The sequence below is a fragment of the Setaria italica genome, chromosome II (assembly GCF_000263155.2).
Source record: "Setaria italica strain Yugu1 chromosome II, Setaria_italica_v2.0, whole genome shotgun sequence".
Taxonomy (NCBI): Eukaryota; Viridiplantae; Streptophyta; class Magnoliopsida; order Poales; family Poaceae; genus Setaria; species Setaria italica.
In genome coordinates, this window is record NC_028451.1 from 11,523,368 (window position 1) to 11,533,943 (window position 10,576).

Sequence of the window (10,576 nt, forward strand, 5' to 3'; positions counted from 1 at the left end):
GTAACATTTGCTAATGATAGATTAATTAGGCTTAATAGATTTGTCTCGCCGTTTAGCCTCCACTTATGTAATGGGTTTTGTAAATAGTCTATGTTTAATACTCCTAATTAGTATCTAAACATTCGATGTGACACGTGCTAAAAATAAGCAAAGGGAACCAAACGTCCCCTAGAACTCAAAGGAATGCAGTTGGAGACTAATCCTAGACTTAAACCCCTCAGGAATCCAACTGAAAAAGGAGTCAACAGAGTTACTATTCCCCATCCGAAAATACGCAATTCTGAAAAATCATAATAAGTACCCAACTTCGGAATTGGTTTCTGCATAATTTTTCATATAAGTGGGCAAAGGTTTCTGAACATTAGTGAAATATGGTCCTTAGACAAGCTTAGTGGGATGTTGTTGGCTAGAGAAAGTGGAGGAATCAAATTTAAAATGGGACTCAAAATCGGCAATCAAGCAGTTTTCAGCCTAGTTGCTGAAGTGATTTTTCCCAAGTTTGAAACAGCAGTGGATGACCATGTTTGGAGCAAGTTTCAGGGAAATGTAGTGCAAAGGGTATATGAGTTCAGGTGCAAAATGGAATTCTTGTTAGTTATAGAACACCAATAGATGAGGGTTAAACCATATGGAGCACGTTTGAGCTACTCAAATCGAGTCCAAAGAAGGGCAAATGGCCCTGTTTCAGTGCTTGACGAACTGAATCAAAGGGATTCAGTACAGTTCAGTTCTGCCCGAATTTGAGGCTTAAAAATTTCAACCCTAGAGTGATTATCTTGGGTAGAGGCCAATCTATCAATTGAAGTGCTTGATTTCCTCTACAAGTTTGTTTAAAGGATTTTTGGACTGTAGGATTCGAAATCGACCATTTTTGGAGGTCTAAGTTTCGGAGTATAGGAAAGGGGGAACAAGCAGAAGCAGAGACGTGTCGCCGCCGGCACTTTCGCCCGTCGTCCAGCGCGATGCATAGGGCCACATCCGCACCCACGCAAGTCTACGAGCTGGCCAAGGTGGCACTCATGCATGCGGTAAAAATTTCGTATATGTACTGTTCCCGCCGTGGCGCTTATCTCTTTACCGCGTCGCTCTGTTTTTCACCCTCACGAGCAGAGCACGACCGAGCTACTGCCGCCAGCCGATTCCCGCTGTTCCACCGCCTCCCGCACCAATTCCTCCCACCCAAATCCCCACCAACACCTCGCCAACAATTGTGCCTCCCTGTTTTTCCAGTTTCCTCGCCAGCGAGCTCCTAGTCACCGCCGTTTCCGTCCGCCCGCCGCCAACATCCTGCTCACGGTGAGCTCCTCCTTGCTGCCATCCTCTCTTCGTGTGGTAAGTCTTGGGTAAGCTCACAGGTCTATAGGGAGCTTTAGAAGGAGTTAAGGGCCGTGTGTGTGCCGTTGCCGTGCTTGGCCATGGCTGGCCGCCGGCCTAGCCGCCCGCCGCCGTGGAGAGGCCAGCTCTGGCCGTCTCCCGAGGGGCCGCCGCCGCCCACGGGTGCGCCGTGGCCTAGGGGTGCCTCCCCAGCCCGACCCCGTCGCTGGCAGGGCACCGGCCGTCAAGCCGCGCCGCCTCCTGTCGCGCCCTGTTTTGGCGCAGGGAAGAAGAAGGCCCTGGCGCTAGGGGCCCACGCGCTAGGGAAAGGAAGAGAGAAGAGATGGGTCGGCGGGTAGAAAGGAAAGGAAAGGTTGGGCTGGTCCAAGGGGCCCAGCGCGTGAGAGAAGGGGTAGAAAGGAGTGGAGTAAGAAAAGTTGGTCCGAAGGTTTTAGATAATCATAGGTTTTTCTTTTTTAGATAAATAGTGTAAATTCGATTTTCACCATTTAAATCACGGGAAATTCTATAAGTGTCCAAAAATAGTGAAACCAATTTTGTTAGGATTCTTTTATTTTCCTTTATGCATTAAATTTTTTTAAAACTTAGGAAAAATAATAAAATTTAGGTATTTATTTAATACCTTTTGATAAGGTATTTAAATAAATGCTTAACCTTTATTAAATGCATAAAATTTTGAATAATGTTTTCATATCCACAAATTATTATTAATCCATAGGAATTAAGTTTTAAGATTAGAAAATATTTATAATGCTCTTTAAAAAATAAAAGAAAAGGCCTAAGGTAGGAATAGTAAAAAGATTAAAAATGGTGGGTTAACCTTTATGGGTAGTTAGTGTTGGCTTGCAACTTTATCATGATGATAGGTTGTATAGTCACTTGTTGGCTTGCAACTTTATCATGAAGGAAAGTTGTATAGTCATGTGTTCAAAAAAATTGCATCTCTAACTCTTGCATATGCTAAATCGTAGACACCGAAGCTCCAGAAGTGGAATTCTTGGATTTATCTGAAGGACCTTCGGAGTTTGAGGAGTAAAGATGGCAACGGGTAAAATCCACGCGGATACAAGGTCCAGGTATCCATACCCGCGAGCAAAAAATCATGCCCGCACCCGCACCCGCTATCCGCCACGGGCAGAAAACCGTGCCCGTGCCTGCTATCCGCGGATAGCGCATGCCCGCGGGCATGCCCGTGTACCCACATAGCATTTATACAACAGTAAGGCAAGAGACAAAAACCATCAGGCAACACAAAAAATACAACTCTCAATTCTAGTTTTTCACCATGTTAAACAACCATCAAGCAAGAGATAAAAACCATTAGATAAAGGTCTAACCAAGCAAATAAATAAGTCTTACACACATTAACAGTTTAACAGAAATCCAATCATGTTCAATTTTGCAGTTTTCATGATTTAGCCATCTTCCACGTAGACAAATAATACAGAAGAAAGTGAACAATTGCCCATGGAAAAGAAGAGCTTGCAATTCCTTCCTTTTCTTTTTGAACCTTTGCAATTCCTTCATACAACAACAGCAACAATAAGATGAAAACATAACTACCATGAGACTTACTTTTAAGTCCAGATTATCAGAACATAGAAGCTACCTAGGCACCAGCGACCGGTGGACAGGGCACTAGCAACCGAAGGACCGGCACTGGCGGATGGGGCAACGGGCGGATCCGGTCCTCCGGGGACGAACGACGGTGGGAAGGGGCAGCGAGGCACTGGCGACGGGCGAATCCGGTCCTCCGGGAGGCGCTTGTTGGTGGTGGATTCGGGACTCGGGAGGCGCTGGATTCAGCGCTGGCTGGCGGCGCTGGGGGAGATGGCAACGGATTCGGGCGTCCGGGTCAGCCGGCGGCGGGAAGGGGCGGCGCAAGCGGTGGCAAGGGGTGGCGGGAAGGGGTGGCGCAGGCGGTGGCAAGGGGCGGCGCTAGAATGGATCAGGAGTCGGGCGCGAGGAGATGGGGGATGGGGTCACGGTCTCACGGACGGGGGAGGTCAGGATGGGAGTGACTCGTTGCGGCGGGCAGAGGGAGAACCGTAGAAATGAAACCCTAGACTCTGAGTTTATATACATGGTATTGCGGTTGGGGCCACATGTCAGTCATTGGAGCGGGTCTGGCAGGTTTGCGGGTGCGGATATCATTTTTTCACGCCCGTGACCAAATATCCGTTGGGTCTAGGGTCATGTCCGCGCCCGTGCCCGCGGGTACAGAGTTAGACCCATATCCGTGCCCATCGGGTTTCATATCCGCGGGTTTGCGGGTATTTTCTACCCGTCGCCATCTTGATTGAGGAGATTGTTGAGTTGATCCCCTGTGAAGCCGGTCCGTCAGTCAACGCTAACCTTTTTACAGATCAAGGCAAGCCCCGGTGCATCTATACCTACCTACTTTGGAGTTATTATTTCATGTGTCCAATTATTGGTTATTTTCCATATGAATGCATTAAGTCTAGGAGTTGATTGAAACCTATTCTTGTGCATGATCCTACCTTGTTTAGAGGACATCTTTGCCACTTGTTCACTAATTAGTAACTATCCTATGCTTAGCAATGCTTAGATACCTCCAGCAACTCAGTTGCTTAGCTCTAAGGTGAATTTTGGTCATACATGTTGGTCAAGGAAAAATAGCTTGGAGCTTTGAAATGCTGACAGAAGCTAGAGATGGTAGTTCTGTCTCCAAAGTTAATTTGGTTAAGACCGATCGTTGTCTTAACCTTTGATCAAGTGAGTTTCACCTAGTTGCTTACTGGGTATGGGACCAGTAAAGCCCGGTAGGTTAGTTGGCTCTTTGATCGGGAATATTTCGTACTCGTACTTGACGTGCTGGAGAATGGCGGGGGCGTAGCCTGAAACTCACATGAAGATCAGGGCAGTGGGATCCCATGTGGGGGTGCGTCCCTGGGTTCGGGTAGGCATATTTTCCAATCTTTGGGTGCGGCTAATTGAAAGGTCGTTATGTACAACCTGGACAGTTGTACATAGCTGGTGGTCAGGGTATTCTCCTGCAGGATGTAAATTGATCCGGATCGCCGCAATTCTCAGTTATGAATGCATTTGATCATCGTTAAGCATCGTAGTGTAATCCAGTGAATGCAATGTTATTCCGAAGTTAAATATGTTGTATGACTTAATTCCAACTGTTTGCAAAAATATTTCTTTTTGCCATCTAGACTGGTCAAGTAACAAACTCAATCTGAAATAAAAGATAAAACTAAGGTTTCACTTACAGTAAGCTCTTTCAGCAAAAATGTGAGTCAGCTAGTACACTAAACAACTATCATTCAATTTTGGAAAAAAACTATTTATATTGGTTAGTCGGGTTAGTCTTGCTGAGTACCTCGTACTCAGGGGAATCCTCCGTTGCTATTTCAGAACCCCAGCAGGAGTCCGCCGAGGAAGAAGCCCCGAAGAACTAGGGTATTTTATGAGTCTAAAATACCCTAGAAATAAAACTCAGATGTTTAACTTTCACCTGGACTCGTTTATGTTTTAAACTCTTAGAACTGCTCTGATCTGCATTATTAAGTTTGTTTCAAACTACGGTATGTAATAATTCGCACCTCGGTATGTATGTAAAAATGTAATATTTGTTGATACCTTCCCATCGTGGAAGCGATCCTGATATATGGCTATGGGTCACGTCGTGGATGTTTCGAGGAGTCCTAGGGACACTCGACGGACTACCGGACTTATACTATTTTAAGTGCATTTCGGATAATTGCAACTCCGACAGCAATTAGGCGCACTTAAACCAGTTTAAGTTGGACGGTTCCGCCACAGGTGATGGCATCACCCGCTACCGAATATGATTTCCAAGGGCGGGTGATGACATGACCCGCCCCTATAAATGGTCCCAGCGCGGCACGGCGGCATGCACCCAGGGGTCGGCGGGGGCGCTGTGTGGCACGGCCCCCCGCAGTAGGGGTACGGCGTGCGGTGGCCGGCGCAGCACAGGGCTCGCGACGCCTAGGGGCCGCACCCAGCGGCGACGCGGTGGAGTGGCGTATGACGGCGCACACGGCTCGCAGGAATCGGCGTGGGGCACAGGCCTCCCTGGTGGTCCGGCGGCGTGCTGCTCCTCGGCAGGGGGTGGTGGAGGGGGACCGCTAGCAGGCTCAATTTTTTTATTTTTTTAATCGATTACTAGGGGAGGAGAGGACCATCCCATCACCCGTCCCTGCAAATGGTATTTACAGGGGGAGCCACCCCATCATCCGCCCCTGAAAATGGTTATGAAATTGTTTGCAGGGGCAGGCATCTTATCCGCTCTTGCAAATAGTTATTTTATTTGTAGCTGCGAAAGTTAGGAGAGGCTAGCGCGCCCGCCCCTGCAAATGCTGTTTTAACCGGATACTTTTTTTTTAAGTAGTGCTCATCTCTATCTACGCATGTTTGTTGCATGATGGACTCGTGGCACTTACATGGCCCCCGAGCGACCCCGAGGGACCAGACGACTACGTGCCATGAAGAGTAGTAGGAGTTCCATCTCTTTTTTTTGGCTCCGGCCCGGCGACGCCGCCTACCTCTGAAGCGTTGGATCACCATGCAGATGGTAACGTAATAGCTCGACAAATAGGATGCGTGTGCGTGTGTGCGTTTGACGTGTGTTGATGCGTGTACCTAGTCGTGATCGTCGTCTGCTCATCTCTACTGTTTATTAGTCAGGTCATCATCATCAGCTCATCTCTGTGGACTCTGGTTTGAACATGTACCCGTGTCACGTGCATTTTGTGTGCCGTCAGTTTCAGCCCGTCAGCAGTGACATCGATGAGATAGAGGTTGTGGAGTTTGGCTCAATCTGCCCTCCTTTTTAAAGGTTCCTCTTCCTCACCTGCCATGATGCATAGCAAAAGACGATGTCAAACACATTTTTTAGGCTTAAACCATCTGTGCTGAAAGTCGGATCCAAATGACAGTACAAACAGTAGGAAATTGCATGCAAATGAGAGTAGAAAGATAGAAAGAACCGGCAGTAATCAATTACAGCGTCTCAAATTTTCAGCAAACCCATCAGAATCTGGCCTCTTAATTCTCAGTTGAAGACAAGTGCTCCAAACACTCCTGTTGGGAATGATGCTTCAACTATGGACAAGTAGGCTCCTCCTCCAACAATTGTCCCAAGAAGGGTGCACAAAACTCTTCACGGACAATTCAGCAACAATGTTCAGAGGTAGAACAAGCAACAACAGGTATGCAGAGTGACTACCATAACATCCTAGTTTTTAAATAAGCAATTAAATTCGACTATAATTTTGATCATTTTAAATTTTATGAATAATTTACTAGGAATACCTAGATTCCCGGTATTTTTGCATTCTTTTTTTAAAAGAACTCAGTAAATATATTTTGTGTGTGTTGCAATTACTTGTGCTATCTTGTCAAAGAGTCAAAGCAGAGCATGTGAGGCCAGCAAGATTGCTTCAGCCATTGAAAATTCCTAAATGAAAGAGTTTGAATCCAAAATTTAGAGAGAATTTGGAAAGAAGGGGGCGTGTTTGAAAGGGAAAGAGGAAGAGCATGACAGCTGTGCCGCTGCCACACAAGTGCTTGGTGCCGATGAAGGATAGCGGTTTCGGCCATGCTGCTCGCCGGCGCCGTGTAGACAGCAGCAAGCAGGCAAGAAAGAAGGAGGTGGCCGAGCAGAGGTCGGTGGACATGGATTTTCTTCTCTCCCACTATTTCCACCTTTTCACTGAGCTCAAACCGTTGTCTCCCAGTCCTAGGTTGATTCCCGCAGCTCAAACCTCTACCTCGACGTTCCCTGTCACCTCCACCCAACCTCGTCCATCACAAAGCCCGCATACGGCCATCTTCTTCACCTTTGATGCATTGCTGGAGAACCGACCTTTAGTATAGGTCATTAACCCCTCCTTAATACCAGGTGCCTGACCGGTACCGTTTATTTGGTACTAAATGCCACGCCATTTAGTACTAGCTAAAATGTCTGGTACTAAACTGCAAGACACGTTGCGCTATTTTGGATGGCAGTTTAGTACCGATTGGTTTTACCAACTCGTACTAATGGTTATTCTTTTTTTTCCTTTTGTTTTAATTTGTGGGTTGGTTAGTATTCGTATTAGTGTAGAATATATGTTTGCGTATAGTAGTAATAGCACGCTAATATATATATATATATATATATATATATATATATTATATTTATACAATTTATACAATATTATATTTATACATATATTATATTTATACAATTTATATACACTTCAAATATTACAAGTTTTCCGAATATGCACTACGCGTCGTCATCCGAGTCCCTGATTGGATGAAGTTGACCCACACTTGTTCCATTGTAATAGAATTCTCCCTTTGGATTTACGACCTTTTCCAAAAGGAATCCACATAGTTATTCTTGAATTGCCCTGAGTCGTTCTAGGGCGATGAGATCTTCTCTCATTTTAGCATCTGTCACGTGCAAATTAACATCGTCATTTTAAACCAATATATGTGCAGATTGAAAAATCTTGAAATTGATATGAATTGTGTTTACGTACTTGGTGTTGACAGTCCCTGCCTTGCTTCGGACCTACAATACCGTGGATGAACTCACAACAGTAGTATCCACATAAGTTATTTCCATCCTCCTGCCTCAAACACTAAATATGGAAAAAGGAGTTATAAAATATTCAAGCAGCCATGGTTTCTAAAGAAATGACATGCCCTAGATGTTCAAATTGAAATCATACCGGAAAGTTATCCCTAATATTAAGTTGTTACTTGAACGGTCCTGGGTGATTTTTTATGAAGCAAGCCCATACCCTATTAAGCGTGTTTACAAGGCTTTGATACTCTGCTTTTGGTACCCTCTTGGGGTCTAACACTATGATGTGGCTTCGATCAATCTCGCTAACAAGCAGTATCCAGTGGAAGAGTTCTTCTCTAAGGACTCGAGCCATGTGAGTGGCCCTGCCTCCATGCAGTTGGGGAAGTAGATGACTTTGATGTCGTTGTTTCCTCCCGCCACTTGGACTGACAGCGAGTAGCACCTCAGCCATTGGACTGGGTCTTACTTGTCGTCGTACTTGGTAATACCTTGAGGTTTAAACTTGTTGGGTAGAACCATCTTGCATACTCATCTTAAGAAAGTAGGGAGCCCGTCAGAATCCTCTCCCAAGTACTTGACTTCTTGCTCGCGCTCGCGGTGGCATCCTTCAATGATTGTGCAGGTGTCGTGGCTACTGTTGATCTTATGATAGAGGTCACGTGCTGGGGCTTCAGGTTCTAGATGGGGTCCATGGTGGCCGGCCTCCCGAGGGTTCCACCCGACTACCCTCTGCTCTTGCTTGACTCGATCTAGGACCCTCAATTCTAGGAGCCTCGTTTCTGGCAACCTCATTGCGACTTGGTCTGGCACCTTCGTTGCGACTTGGTTGCCTGCCGCTACTGCCATGATGGGATGAGGTGCCTCGAACCGACTGTATCAGGCTCTATTGATCGAGTTGCTCGTACGCACGCTCTGCCAGCTGAGCCAGTTGCCTGGTGTACTTGGTTTGTGGTAATGCCCGAGTAATCAGGTCAATGGATGCAATAGTGGTGAGAGGAGTGTGATGTTGACGTGATTGAACTGCTTCAAATGCATGGTCCAAGTTCATGATGGGTAGGTTAGATGCAAGGCGGTGGCGACGCTCTGCTCTTGCAGCATTTCTTGCTCGTCGTCGATTCCTTTGAGCTTCAGTCTCTTCTCCCTCTACATTGGCGGTGAGCTCATCCTACGAGACATCATCTAGGTGACGTTCGTGTCATGGATTCCTTTCTAGCAGTTCTTCACTATCGCCTTCTTGTGCAGCAACGATGGCTAGGAGTTCCCGCTCCAGAGAGAAACTACCCGAACTTGATGTGATAACCATTGTGGGCCATCTTCTTTGTAGATAGGTGACAGAGGGATACCCTCCTAATATGGGAGGGTGTCAAGGTAAGCGACAAGGCGTGATCCATCATCCTTGGCGAGAGCAGGTGGCTTCATGTTGGGCCAGTAGATGAATCTGCCTTGCAGAGTAGATGTGATAACCAGGCCCTGCTGTGGACCTGATAAAGGAGTCTCCTCATCCGGATCCGAGTAGTAGTCAAGGTCCTCAATCAAATCTGAGTTGAATTGTGATCTAGATAGGGTGTCTTGGTAGATAGCACCCGAGTTTTAGAGTCCAATTTGCACGATGGCTTAAGTGCCAGCTCATGGAAACCAATCTGACTAGCGGGGAATTCGAGTTGTACTCAGATTCGCCTCCCGAGCTTCGGAATAGGTCAAAAATTTTGTTGAATTTTTCGACAAAATGTTCCAAAGCTTGATGATGAAGGTTGATGTTGTAGTGCTTCTCCTCCAGGGGTGGCGCAATGTGGCAATGGAAGTTTCCAGTGCCGTCTGCGATGCAAACCCAGGAGCCGAAGATGAATGTCACGCCCATTTCGAACGCGATGGTGGGCTTGATGATGACTTGAGCCATCGAGATTGCTAGTGGATTCTTGGGGAGAGCCCATACCTGGCGCGCCAGTTGTTGGTGTTTAGATCCAGCAACCTACCAAGGGGGTACCCGAGGTAGTGTTTTATGCGTGGGGCTCGCTGAGATCAGGAACTTGATGGTGAACTCGAACACACGATTTAGACAAGTTCGGACAGCTTATGTCGCGTAATACCCTATGTCCTTTTGTGTTGGTTGTGTTGTATTGATTGAACTTGTTTGGAGGGGTCCATGCCTCACCTTATATTGCTGGGGGTAGGGTAACAGGTCATTTGTTTACAAGAATACTAGTCGGATTCGACTAGAGAGTCATACTCTAATTGCTACGGGTAGTTTCCTAATCCTCAACTAGTTCTTGTCCTCCACATAGACCATGCCATCTTGCACCGTAGTCTCCATGTCTAACACGTCTCGGTGTACAGCCCCGTATCTAGGACTGTCCAAATGTTTTGGTGGGCCCATAGATGTATGGACGACAAGCTCAACTATGTATTTATGTAAAGTAACAAAAGTAATTAACACAACACATATTTGTTAACATCCAATACGAATTTCTCAATATCGAATAGACTTTCATAAGTAAAAATTCTACATTCTACATGCATGTATAAATTGAAAAACTCTCCATTCATCCTCACTCTAAAAAAGCACAAATTTCTCTAGCTACAAGGCATAAAACATAGAATACTAATTATGAGAGGAGGGAGGATGAAGTTCCTAACCTTTAGAACAGTTGAAAGAGTGAAGAAGCCCGAGCT